Source organism: Caretta caretta, chromosome 19, assembly GCF_965140235.1.
Source record: "Caretta caretta isolate rCarCar2 chromosome 19, rCarCar1.hap1, whole genome shotgun sequence".
NCBI lineage: Eukaryota > Metazoa > Chordata > Testudines > Cheloniidae > Caretta > Caretta caretta.
This window is the reverse complement of record NC_134224.1, coordinates 11,687,524-11,700,628: the sequence shown is the minus strand read 5'-3', so window position 1 is coordinate 11,700,628 and position 13,105 is coordinate 11,687,524. Positions and strand designations below refer to the sequence as shown.

At 50.3% G+C, this 13,105-nt stretch overlaps 1 long non-coding RNA gene across 3 annotated transcripts in view; it reads left to right on the top strand.

The window, feature by feature from the left end:
• The window catches only part of LOC125624580 (uncharacterized), an 88,403-nt gene that overhangs the window by 53,108 nt on the left and 22,190 nt on the right, over positions 1-13,105 (top strand). For all 3 annotated transcript variants that reach the window (XR_012665506.1, XR_012665507.1, XR_012665505.1), the window contains 2 exons: positions 587-734; positions 8,386-8,516. This is a non-coding gene — a long non-coding RNA (uncharacterized LOC125624580). The remainder of the gene's footprint in view (positions 1-586; positions 735-8,385; positions 8,517-13,105) is intronic.

The window sequence follows — 13,105 nt, the reverse complement described above, 5'->3', positions numbered from 1 at the left end:
ACTATGGAAGGATAGATTTTAAGTGACTACAAGTAATGAGGCATAAAAGTTAGAATTAGTTACAAGGAAATAAAAGTAAAACACAACTAATGCCTTACTTAACAAGCTAAGTGAATTCAAATCAAAGTCTCTCTCTCTTGCCACATGTTCTAGCAGTCTTACTGGCTGAATTTCTTTCAGTCAGGATCCCTCCCCCACTACAATGCTCCCCAGACTTGCAACACATCTCAGTAATACCATTCAGAGGAATCTTATAACTTTACGTACAATAGTGTCACACATATTTTACCAGGACAATAATGATCAGCAAATTATGAGTTTTCAAATGATACCTCCCAAGGCATACTTTGTACAAAATTTACCATAGTCCTGTAAAAGGGGTGAATATAGGTGTACAGACTGTCACAGGGTGTCATGCTGGGCACTGAGCTCTTTCTGGCACTTTCATAGATTTTGAAGGCTAGACGGAACTATTAGACCATCTAGTCTGATCGCCCATGGAACACAGGCATAGCATTTCATCCACGCTCTCCTGAGCATGACGAGAAGAGACATCCTGGCCCTGACACGTGTTGAACATTCACAGGGCACGTCTACAGCACAACCAGAGGGGGTGACTGGAGCAAGCGAGCGTCAGTAACGACAGCAGTGAAGCCATGGCAACATGGGTCATTGTGGGACCCTGGGGATGTACTCGAGCGGTTAGCCCATGCCGCGGCAGCTTCATAGCTTGGGTAAGTCTACATGCACTGCAGTCACACCGATGATTGCAGTATGGATCTACCCTACCCATAGATCCAAATTGGGGTGGGGTTTTGAAAGGCACTCGGCCTCTTGCTGCTCCCATTGGACTCAATGGTGAAGTTTCTGCTGCCTGCAATGGGTGCAGAGACTGGCCAATGCTGAACGCTGCTGAATAGTCCACCCGTACACCCCTGTAACGGCTTCAAATCCTCTCAGCACAGGCGGCCAAGGGGCCTCCAGCAGCTGCCTTCTGGGGCCGACGGCACACAGCTTCCAAACCAGCCCCGGCGGAGAAAAATAAAGTGTCGCCTTTTGGCGCATGGCCGTGGTTCAGCATTTCTGTTGTCCATCTCTGCCCTCTTCCCACTTGCTGGCCATTTCATCTGCTTTCTTCCCTGAAGGGCGTTGCAAGTGCCACGCCCGGAGCCTTTGCGGAGCATAAAGTGGGAGGGCGCTTGCAGTGGAAATGAAAGGCTGGAGTTTAAACTCGGGGGCGGGGTGTCAGAGAGAGCGAAAGTGAAGGGGGGGATGCGTGTGAGTTAGTGCTGGGTGTGTCTGTGAGTGTCGCTGGCTTAGTCTCTATTTCTGTGTGTGTTTCTGTGTAACTCTCGGAGTGAATGTAGTTGTGTGTGAGAAGGTATAATGTGATGTGCGTGTGTATATGCAGGAGTGTGTGTGTGCTCTTGACTGTGTGTATATGCATGCGTGTGTGCACGCACATACCTCCGTGTGTGTTGTTGGGTGACTGCACTGCATGCATTTGTGGGCATACCTGTGTGCGCCTTTGTGCAGGTGTGTGACTTTTGCGTGTCTCTCAGCACATAGCGGTGTGTCTGTGTTCCTCAGGAGCGTTGCGATGTGCGGCTGTTGCCGTGTGCTTTGTGTCTGTTCAATAGAGCAGATAGGGCTAAAACACATCATCATCATAAACAATGGTCATGATACAAACTAGCAAGTCAGCACTTGGCAACTGCAGAGCACTTCACATGAATGCATGAATTAATCCTGTATGTCACATCCAAGGCTCTTTCCTTGCCTTTCTGTTCTTCAGTGTCATACTGAGAAACGAGACTCTTCCACTCCCCCGCCACTTCTGTCTTAAAACCCGACACAGTCACTGGGCTGCTCACCAAGCTGGCCGGTGGGTGAGTTCATTGCAGCTATTTAAGTGCAGGGCTGTGATTATGCCCCATTCAGCCTCCCCCCCCGCCCCCCCCCCGCCCCCCGCCCGCCCCAAAGAACATCCATAAACAGGCTACCGAGCCAGAGAAAACACAAGGCCTGTCAAGGAGCCCCTAAAGAAAGTGAGCTGGGGAAAAGGAACAAAGCAGGTAGCGTCCAGGAGGAATAGCACTGAGATTGCTGCCTCTCCAACGCAGTCCGACTTCCCTCTCCAGCCTCTGTAGTCAGGTACCTTCTCGTTGCTAGGCTACGAGTGATGGGGGATGAGGGTTCTTGTCTCAGACTCCATCTTGGAGCCCTGGCAGACCTTGCCGGGGGCGGGGGGGAGACTGAGCATCCCACAGGTGGGTATTCCAGCTGAGAGGAGCGCTGACGAGAAACAGAGGAGAGGGGTAGAACAGAGGCAATTCAGAGGTAGGGGCAAAGTTGTGTCAGCCCCTAGAACATTGGGGGAGGGCAGGTAAAGAGTGTAAGACATAATGGAGCATATTGACTGATGCAAAGTCTGTTCCCCCTCTTGCTCCTTTGCAAATGACACCCTTGGTTGGAGTGTGCGTGTTCTTCAGACCAGGGCTCCTCGCTGGGTGCAGAACTGGGTTAATGGTGACCTGGGATGAGCATAAGGCTGTGTTTCCCCCACATTCTGTGGGGCAGGGGAGCTAGATTTGTCCAAGAGGGGGAAGTGAAGAGAACTGGCCACCGCTGCTGCTTTTAGCCACTTCTCCCCACATCGGCGCTACCCACCTCGCTGCCTGCCCAGGAAGGGGGCGTGCTGCAGAGAGAAGCCGGGTGTCACCCCCAGGAGGCAGTGCAAAGAGGACAGCCAGCCATGCAGCATAGCAGGTGCCCCTGCAAAGGGGAGAGCTGGCGTAAGGGGAAAGAAGGTCACGGGGACAAGGGAGAGGAGGATTGAGGAAAGAATGGACAGGAAAAAAGGAGGCTTGGCCCTAAGGGACCCTGGGCTGAGGACACAAGGGAAAGGGGCATACAGGATCAGAGCAGGGATTTCTCATTTTTCCGCACACGTTCCAGGAATCTGCCCTTCTCAGAAAGTGACTCACACGGTGGAGGTCTGAGCCACATTCGCCACCAGCGTGAACTGGTGCAATCAACACACCAGATTATTCCAGCTGGGAAGCGGGGCCAGTATTGCCTGGTGCAGTCTCGCCCCCTGCCCCCCCCACAGCAAAGCCTCATGGGGGGCTCATTCCACCCTGCCTGGCAGAACAATCCTGCCCTGTGTGCAAAGGGTTACATGCTGGAAACTGGCCTTGTTTTCTCTCCAGTCTCTGTTAGTCACTCTCTCTCTCTCTTCCCAGCTGCCTGGTCGCTCTCAACCGTACCCGCCAGTCTCACAGGTCTTTGCTAGTGCGAAGATGAAAAAACCTCGGTATCTGACACAGATGAAAGCAGCTGCCAGGTGGTAAAGAAGGGCGGGGGGCTGTCTGCTGGATTCCTTGGGCCCTGGGGCAGCAAATACTGACACTGCCAGGGCCCAGGTTCCAAGAGTGCCCATGCTGGGGGCTACTCCTATCCTAAGGAGAGTCCTGATTGTGTTCCCAGGGCAACTTTGTGTGTACGTCATTTCTGCAGGGTAGTTCCACTCAGATGCAGCCCTCAGCTCCAGGGAGGTGGCTGGCATTGCTCCATGCACCAGCTGGGTTGACTGAGGTGTAACCCACTGGTGAGTGTGTGTGGCAGGTGCCCCTCCGTGCCTGATCCACCAAGGGCATGAGGCTTTTGCACCCGCAGCTAGGGAACCTGGGCGGTTTAGTTCTGCAGGGCCCCGATTCAATCCCTGGTGTCACAGCCTAGAAGGCAGCCTCCATACATGCACCAGAAGTGATGCTGCTTAGGGGCACGCAGGGAAATCGAGGGACTTTGTCAAGGTTCCACCAGGCTGGGAATGGCTTTGCCGAGGTCACATAAGGAGTCAGTCGCATGGCCAGGGCTAGAAGCCAGGCTCTTCAGTCCTTAACTCTGACCCACTAGACTACCAAGCTCCCTCCCACTGATGATTAAGGGGTGTCTAGACTGCAGTCGCCGGGCGTGACTGCAGCTCGGGCTGATGCACCTGAATGAGTTTTACTCTAGCTTTCTGGGGTGTGGGTTTGGATTTCAGACACTCAGCTCTCACAGTGGCAGAAATCAGACATCACTGTGACATTTCCCCCCAAAAACTTGTTATGCTTATAAGAAGCACACAGGATCTTTTTCAGGGGGAAAGGCAATAGGCTGCATTTACTGAAGATAGAACAATTAGCATTCAATCACACCACACACACATTGTCCCGCGAGTTGATGTTATAGTTACCAGTTTAGAGTCCGGATCAACCTAGTGGCCAGCTAGGTTGATCACCGGTAGGGAGGAGCTGGGTCCCGTCAGTTGTGACACGATGCTTGGGGGAAGCTTTGGTAGGACGAACCTAAAGTTTCATGGCAAGGCCCCATGTTTATATAGTGATTTTCCTTGCTTGGGACCAATGAGTTTTGCACCGTTATGCTGTTATTAATTGTTGTTTGACAAGTGCTTGTTTTCTTAAATTGTCCTTCTCATCCTTTATCTTGTTTTTTCATCAAGTCTCTCAGAGAGTTATCCCAAGCTGGTTTTGATCACAGCTATCTTGTTGCCATTGATAGGTGCCTGTCTCATCTTTAGAGTCGTCAATCTGCCCTCCTCTGACATTTCAATAGGGGCGTGATGCAGCCTCCTGGCGCCCTTGCATCTGTTTCTGGTTCCTCCCTCGTACATCTGGTTCACCGATGACCTTCACACTTACCTCTTTACACCCACATTCCTCATTTACACACAAAACAGAATTAATTTACACAGAACATTTTGAACAGGAACATCAAGTTGCAATTTACAAGAAAACAATCATGGCGTTCTTTTACATATTTTAAAATGCTAAACCTACAACAAAATAGTGACCTTAAAATGTCTGTTACTGCCTTGAACTCAGCCCAGACACAGAATCCAGCTGATGCATCTTTACCAAATGGCCCATTAGGCCATTTCTTTCTGCTATTCAAAAAGGGTGGCTGGCAGGATATGATGAAATCATACACCAATACATTTAATATATGCTACATTATTATTTTATTATTTTTCACTTTTTATTTTAAATGATATAAAATGCAAACATAAAATCCTACTACTACAAACTGGCCACTGGCCCTTTCTGGCTTTCGTCCCAACCTGGAATCAGGGGCATGTTAGTCTCTGAACCGAGCTCCCCCAGAAATCCCAGCGGGGTGGGGGATTTCTTTAGAGCCATCTCTACAAGGAACTGAACTAGGCTCCTGGAACAACCACTAACCTGGAGGAGAAAATAGCATTCTAGTGCATTCCCAAGCCAGCCATCCTCCCCCTGCTGGGATCGACCGCGCTATCTGATGATCAGTTGAGCCTATTCCCAAAATGTGTCCCATAAGCTTTTCTTCCCTTCCTATCCAGGCATCATTAAAAGCTACACCAGAGGCAGATCAGAGGTAGTGGGGGGAAAAGAAAAGAAACACAAGCCTCTCTGGATTTAGCAGAAGGCCGAATACATAACTCCCTGTGTTTAATCTCCCCTTTCAATTCCCTTTTATATTCTCGATGACAGAGAGACGCACTTATTAAAGATTTTTAACAGCTAGCCAGAGGCTCCGGCTGCTCACACATAATTTCTACCCATTGAATGCGCGTGAGTTTATTTTTATGTCTTTCAGAGAAAAAGGAAGGAAAAGAGGGGGAGGGGGAGAAGCCATCACCTTCTCAAATTGACTTGCTTAGACTTTCTGGAGCGATGATAAAAAAGAAGAACAGGGGAGAGAAGGGCAGCCCTTTGAAGCGCTGAAATATGGTAATAAGGAGACGGGCAAATACGAGACGATCATTAGCTGTTATTGTCTCACAGCACAGCATGCTGCAAACATCTTTCCCCTCCCCGCCGGCCAGTGGGGCCATTGCCTACACTGGTGGAAATCAGCATCACGCCATTAACTTTGATGGCGCTACGCAGATTGACACCAACTGAGGTGCTGGCTGTGTGCGTGTGTGTGTTCGTTTGTGTTAATAAAGCCTCAGCGAGACCATTTGGGATTGAACGGCGCTGCCCTTTTTTCATGCAGGGAGCATGGCCTAATGGTTACAGCAGCAGCCTGGACACCAAGACTCCAGGGTGCTCATCCCCACGCTGCTCTAGTGACTCACAGGGTGACCATGGACAAGTCACTTTGCCTCTTTGTGCTCCAGTTTCCTCATCTCTTTTAATCCCGGGCTAGTAAAATTGGTCTTCCTCATCCTGAGAGTCTGAACTGAGATTTACCAAGACTCTTGGCCTAAAAGGGCTAGGCCAAGGCAATGAGCTATTGCCTGGGGCGGGTCAAAGCAGGGGTGGCTCATCCTTGCAAGCTCAGGTTTGCAAGCCTTTTCCCCTGTGTCCTAAGCCCCTGGGAGTATGGGGGCGTTGGGGCTGAGCCAGCTGATGGCAGGTGGAGGGGCTGTTCAAAATTTGCATCTTCTCTGTAGCCTGAATTTGTCCAGCTTCCCCTTAGATCTTGTTGTACCTCTGTCTGCTGGATTGGAGGGCTCGCGATTATCCAATTCCCGTTCCCCACATAGGTACTTATAGACTGGGCTCAAGTCAGATCTTATCCTTCTCTCTGTTAAGCTCAACAGATTGAGCTCTTTGAGTCTCTCACGGTCAGGCCTGTTTTCCAAGCCTTTAAACCTTCTCCTGGCCCTAGAAGCTCAGTGTATTTTCTTTCTCTTTCTTCCCTTCGCTGCTTCTGTTTCCATCTGGGTGGGAGGGGGTCCCCTCTGCATCTACCAGGGCAGTACAGCGATATCCAGTCTTCACTCTTATTTTAAAGCCCAAACGCCCCCGATCTCTTAGCCTCTCTGGGTTGTTTCTGGAGCTGACGCCCTGTTCCCTACTTACCCAGAGCTGAATCACGCCGAGGCATCGGCTTGGTACGACCCACGCCAAACCAAGGGCCCCTTTCCATAGCCAGCAGCTACCCAAGGCAAGTCTCCCTTGCACAATGTGCTGAGTGGGCTTTAACCAAAGCACCTTGGGGGTCCGATTCCCCAGCCCCCTCCCCGGCAGAAATCCAAGGGACTCTCAGCGGGGCAAGCTCAGAGGCGGCAGGCGAGCGTGGCACTGGGCAGATCACACAGGGCGCCACCATCCCCTGATTGCACCTGTGACTCAGTTTGGCCTGGCCTGCTGCCCAAGCTCTTGCACGTTCTGGGGCTGGGAGCACAAGAGCTTTCGGAAGAGAGAGAGAGAGCTTCGTTTTCCAGGAGGCTTGTTATTTTTAATGACTATTTAAACCTTAGGATTCTTTCGCCACTCGCTCACGCGGCAACACCAGCTACAGCATGAGAGGCAGCAGCCAGAGCTGCCACCAAGCCCCTTCACATGCTTCGCCGTGATCACCACAGGCCGCTGCGTAACATGGCCCATATTTCCCTGCCCCCATCCAGCAGGCTCCTCGCTAATGCTACCAAGGCAGGGATGGGATGGGATGGGATGGGGGGAGGGAGGGGCATGCCATGTCTGAGCAGCGATTTCATCAATAAAGCCTGGTTCTCTCTCTCAAGAACACTACACAGGGATTGCTCAGAGGCGGGGGGAAAATATCATGAGTACCTCTGATTAGACTGAGAAAGAAACCCACAGGGGGGGTTGAGGCTCAGCTGGTGCGATGCATGAGCTGTGCAGTCCAGGGATCAGACTTGGCCAAATGAAAGCGAGTTCGGGGCTTGCGCATCTTCGTCCCGAGTGGGCATTTGCCTGCATAACAAGTGCCTCAGCCAACGTGAGTGGCTGGGTTGCTATGACTGGGTCTCTCTCAGCAGGAGGTGTCTGGAGTGCTTTAGCAGAGCTGTGTGGGATGCCAAGGGCTGGAGTCGCAGCGGGTGCTGCAGGACGGGACCGAGGTGCCCTGGCAGAGCTGGGGTTGGAGGATCCCAAGGCTGGAATAGCAGCGGGTGCTGCAGGACGGGACCGAGGTGCCCTGGCAGAGCTGGGGTTGGAGGATCCCAAGGCTGGAATAGCAGTGGGTGCTGCAGGACGGGACCGAGGTGCCCTGGCAGAGCTGGGGTTGGAGGATCCCAAGGCTGGAATAGCAGTGGGTGCTGCAGGACGGGACCGAGGTGCCCTGGCAGAGCTAGCTGAGTGAGGCAGGACTGGAACAACAGAGATCACTAATATGAACCAAGTGCAATAGTCTGGAAAGCAATGATTCATGACTGAAACTGGCGGGTGCAGCCAAAGCCCAGAGACGCTGATCCCAGGGGCCAGTGGCAACTGGAGGAGTAGGTGCTTAAACTTCCGCCAAAATGTACCTCTGATACTCCCCTGGTGGAAAAAAATGGCATTTTCCCTTCAATATTAAACCCTTCCCTATTCTAACTACTTCATTTCCAGCTTCCTAATCATTTTCTTCACCCTTTCCCCCAAACAGCTTCTCAGATAACACCACTCTGCGATCCTTACTGGTTGTACCTACGCCAAAATCTGGAAACAGCACTGGACTGGAACTCAGGAAACCTGGGTGAATTCACAGCTCTGCCCCTGCCTGCTGGGTGACCTTAGGTAAGTCATTTCCCTGCCTTGTGCCTCAGTTTCCCCCATCTGTAAAATGGGGATAATGATACTGACCTGTTCTGTAAAGTGCTTTCAGATCTACTGACAAAAGTGCTAGATAAGAGCAAGCTATTACATTCTTTGACCCCATTCCTTGATGGGGTTCCTGGCCTAGAGGATGTGGGAAGCAGTAGATATGGTCTATCTTGACTTTAGTAAGGCTTTTGACACAGACTCACGTGACCTCATAAACAAACTAGGGAAATGCGGTCTCGATGAAATTACTATAAGGTGGGTGCACAGCTGGTTGAAAGAACATACTCAAAGAGTAATCACCCATGGTTCGCTGTCAAACTGGGAGGGTGGATCTAGTGGGCCCCACAAGGATCAGTCCTGGGGCCGTACTGTTCAATATTTCTTGTAATGACTTGGCTAATAGAATGGACAGTGTGCTTATGAAATTTGTGGATAACACCAAGATGGGAGGGGTGGGTTGCCAGCACTTTGGAGGACAAGGATTAGAATTCAAAACGACCTTGACAAATGGGAGACTTGGTCTGAACTCGACAAGATGAAATTCAATAAAGACAAGTGCAAAGTACTACACCGAGGAAGGAAAAAATGAAATGCTACAAAATGGCTAGGAAAATCCTGCTGGAAAAGATCTGGGGGTTCTAGTGGATCACAAATCAACTTTGGGTCAACAATGTGATGACAGTTGTGAAAAAGGTTAATATTCTGGGGTATATTAACAGAAGTGTCCTATGGAAGACACGTCCCAGTCTATTCAGCTCTGGTGAGGTCTCAAATGAAGTACTGTGTCCAATTCTGGGTGCCACACCTAGATGTTGATAAATTAGAGAGAGTCCAGATTAGACAAACACCTGTCAGGGACGGTTTAGGTTTACTTGGTCCTGCCTAAGTGCAGGGGGTTGGACTTGATGACCTCTCGAGGTCCCTTCCAGCCCTGCATTTGTCTGATTCTATTATTATTATTTGAACTGTGGTAATGCCTAGAGACCACCAAGCCGGGATCAGGACCCTATTGTGCATCATAACAAAACGATGCTCCTTGCCCCAAAGAGTTTACAATCTAAGCACGAGATCATGAGACATCTTTGATTAATGGAATAAGCAGAGGTCATAGCGCTCCAGCTGGTGAACCCCTTGTCTGTGTTTTGTGATTATCGTGACAAGGGTGTGTTTTAAGGAGAGAATTAAAGGACTCAATCCTAATTGGTGCTGTCCTCATCACCATGGGATCTCAGCCCAATGAATGTTGCACACACCTGTGTGAGAACAGAATTTACCCTTGACTAGCAACATTGGCAATTGTTTAGTAACTAACTGCTCCTGTTTAGCCAGCAGAGGGCAGACAAGAAAATAAAACATTCCCTGGGGAATATTGTATAAAAACAACAGGAACTGTGTTTTCAAATTTCCCAGGGATCTTTTATTTTCGCTGCCTGGTCAGAATATTTGAAGGTAGCTCAAATTTTTGTATTCAAACTAAATCAGCAGCATCCTATTAAACCTCCCTCTCTGGACAGCTTTTCCTTGATAGACAGGAGACTACATCTTAATTGTTAAAAGAAAAGGAGTACTAGTGGCACCTTAGAGACTAACCAATTTATTTGAGCATAAGCTTTCGTGAGCTACAGCTCACTTCATTGGATGCATACTGTGGAAAATACAGAAGATGTTTTTATACACACAAACCATGAAAAAATGGATGTTTATCACTACAAAAGGTTTTCTCTCCCCCCACCCTACTCTCCTGCTAGTAATAGCTTATCTGAAGTGATCACTCTCCTTACAATGTGTATGATAATCAAGGTGCCCCCCCCCCCACAGTTCCTCTGACGTTCTTGTTAAACCCTGGATTCGTGCTGGAAATGGCCCACCTTGATTCAGGGAAACAGAAATCTGGTGACACTGACAAGGGCTAAGGCTAGTGAGAACAGGGGCTAGGCATGTCCTCGCTCTCGACTCAGCTCAGCTGATGAGTCACACGCTGACCTACAGCATCCCCAGCTGTTCCATTCCTGAGACCCCACCCAGCTCTGCCAATGCGCGATCTCATTCCCGAACTCCAGCCCTCTCTCCGCTCTACCCATCCTGGACATGCTCATGCGTCTCTGCAGAGCCAGTAATTCCAGTGCTCTGCAATAAAGATTCCTATGGTGCAGTCAGAACAAAATGGTACTTTATATCTTGAGGCCCAATCTAGGATAACCAGGCTTGTGCCATTCGTAGCTGGAGCAGATCTGGGCCCGTATCTCAAGAAGAAAAAGCACCAGTACCTTACAAACTCTTTGGGGCAGGGGTTATTTTCTATTTGTACAGCCCCTGGCACAAAGTGGCCTCGATCCTGAGTGGGGCCTCTGGGTGTCACTGCAATATAAATAATGACAATGATACAAAATACCCCCTGTTGTTGTTATATATTATCAGCATCACCATTGCAGCTAGAGGTCACAACTGAGATCAAAGCTGCATTGTACTACGGGCTGTAAAAACACAGTGAGAGACAGTCCCTGCTTCAAGGCGTTTACAGTCTAAACAGACAAAGGGTGGGAGACAGGGAGGGTCGTTATCTCTATTTTACAAAGGGGAACTGTGGCAAGGAGGTTCAGGGTCTGATTCCCAACGAGCTCAGCTCCCACTGATTTAGGCACCAAATGTGATGGTCAGATTGTCAGAGTTTAACATTTTTTGACCCTAACTGCAGCTGTGGAGGCCTTTGGAAAACTGTAGCCCCTCGTGAGTTGCCCCAGGTCAAACAGGAAGTCCGTTGGGTCGGGGATTGGAACTCAGTCACGTGTATGGTTAGAGGCGTGAGGCATTGACCCACTGACGGCGCCAGCCGCCTAATCACAGGTGCAGGGCCGTCCTTAGCCATAGGCGGAATAGGCAGCTGCGTAGGGCACCCCTCTGCCTAGGGCAGGGCTGCTGGGTCCTAGAGAGAGCCGAACGCAGCACAGTCTGACGGAGGAGCTTGGCGACTGGGCTCTCTGGGAAGGGGAGGGGTTAGGGGTGGGGGAAGGAGGCACTCACCTGTGAGTGTGACTCTCTCCCCCGGTGTGAGGTGAGGCAGGCTCGGCGGCTGCAGTATCCTTTGTTGCCCGCCCCCGATAATGTCCATTCTTCTCCCCCCCACTCCCCTCTGGCAGGGCTGGGTTGCATGAGGGGAAGCAGGGGGCTAACTGGCTTCTTGCTGAGGAATGAAAGTGAAAGTGACTCGCTTCCTCGGCGGCCCCCAGGATTGTTGCCAAGAAGGCCAATGGCATTTTGGGATGTATAAGTAGGGGCATAGCGAGCAGATCGAGGGACGTGATCGTTCCCCTCTATTCGACATTGGTGAGGCCTCATCTGGAGTACTGTGTCCAGTTTTGGGCCCCACACTACAAGAAGGATGTGGATAAATTGGAGAGAGTCCAGTGAAGGGCAACAAAAATGATTAGGGGTCTGGAACACATGAGTTATGAGGAGAGGCTGAGGGAGCTGGGATTGTTTAGCCTGCAGAAGAGAAGAATGAGGGGGGATTTGATAGCTGCTTTCAACTACCTGAAAGGGGGTTCCAAAGAGGATGGCTCTAGACTGTTCTCAATGGTAGCAGATGACAGAACGAGGAGTAATGGTCTCAAGTTGCAGTGGGGGAGGTTTAGATTGGATATTAGGAAAAACTTTTTCACTAAGAGGGTGGTGAAACACTGGAATGCGTTACCTAGGGAGGTGGTAGAATCTCCTTCCTTAGAGGTTTTTAAGGTCAGGCTTGACAAAGCCCTGGCTGGGATGATTTAACTGGGAATTGGTCCTGCTTCGAGCAGGGGGTTGGACTAGATGACCTTCAGGGGTCCCTTCCAACCCTGATATTCTATGATTCTATGATTGGAATGGTCACACGCAACTGGCTGGGCCAGATAGCATGTGTGAGCAATCAGGATGGGAGTTGGGGTAGGGTGACCAGATGTCCCACTTTTATAGGGACAGTCCCAATTTTTGGGTCTTTTTCTTATATAGGCTCCTATTACCCCCCACCCCCGTGTCCTGATTTCTCACACTTGCTGTCTGGTCACCCTAGGTGGGGGTAATTGGTGCCTATATAAGACAAAGCCCCAAATATCGGGACTGGCCCTATAAAATCAGGGCATCTGGTCACCCTAGCAGGGCAGCGCGTCTCTCCCCCGGATTGGCAGCGATCCATCTCATCCAGGGGGAGCTGTGCAGGGCAGGATGAGCTGCTGTGGCTCCGTGGGTGCCCTGTCCCTGAGATCAGATGCTGTGCTAACTTCATCATGGCCCATGGGGCTGGTGGTGGTGCCCAGTGACGTGTGATCGGACCTGAGGGTTTGCTGCTGCTGTTGCCACGCTGCACCCCAAGAGGTGGATTTGGGGGTCCTGCAGTTTTCCACCTATCTTCTCCTCTATTGCAGCTGTTGGACCAGCAGGCTGGGGGGTGAGTGAGCCAAGCATGAAAGCAGGACTGTGTTGCCATTTAGATTGTCATTTAACAACTTTGTTTGCCAAAAATCCTTGCTAACAATCCTGAATCCAATTTCAATCTTTTTTTAAAAAAAAAATCAATATCTTAGCCA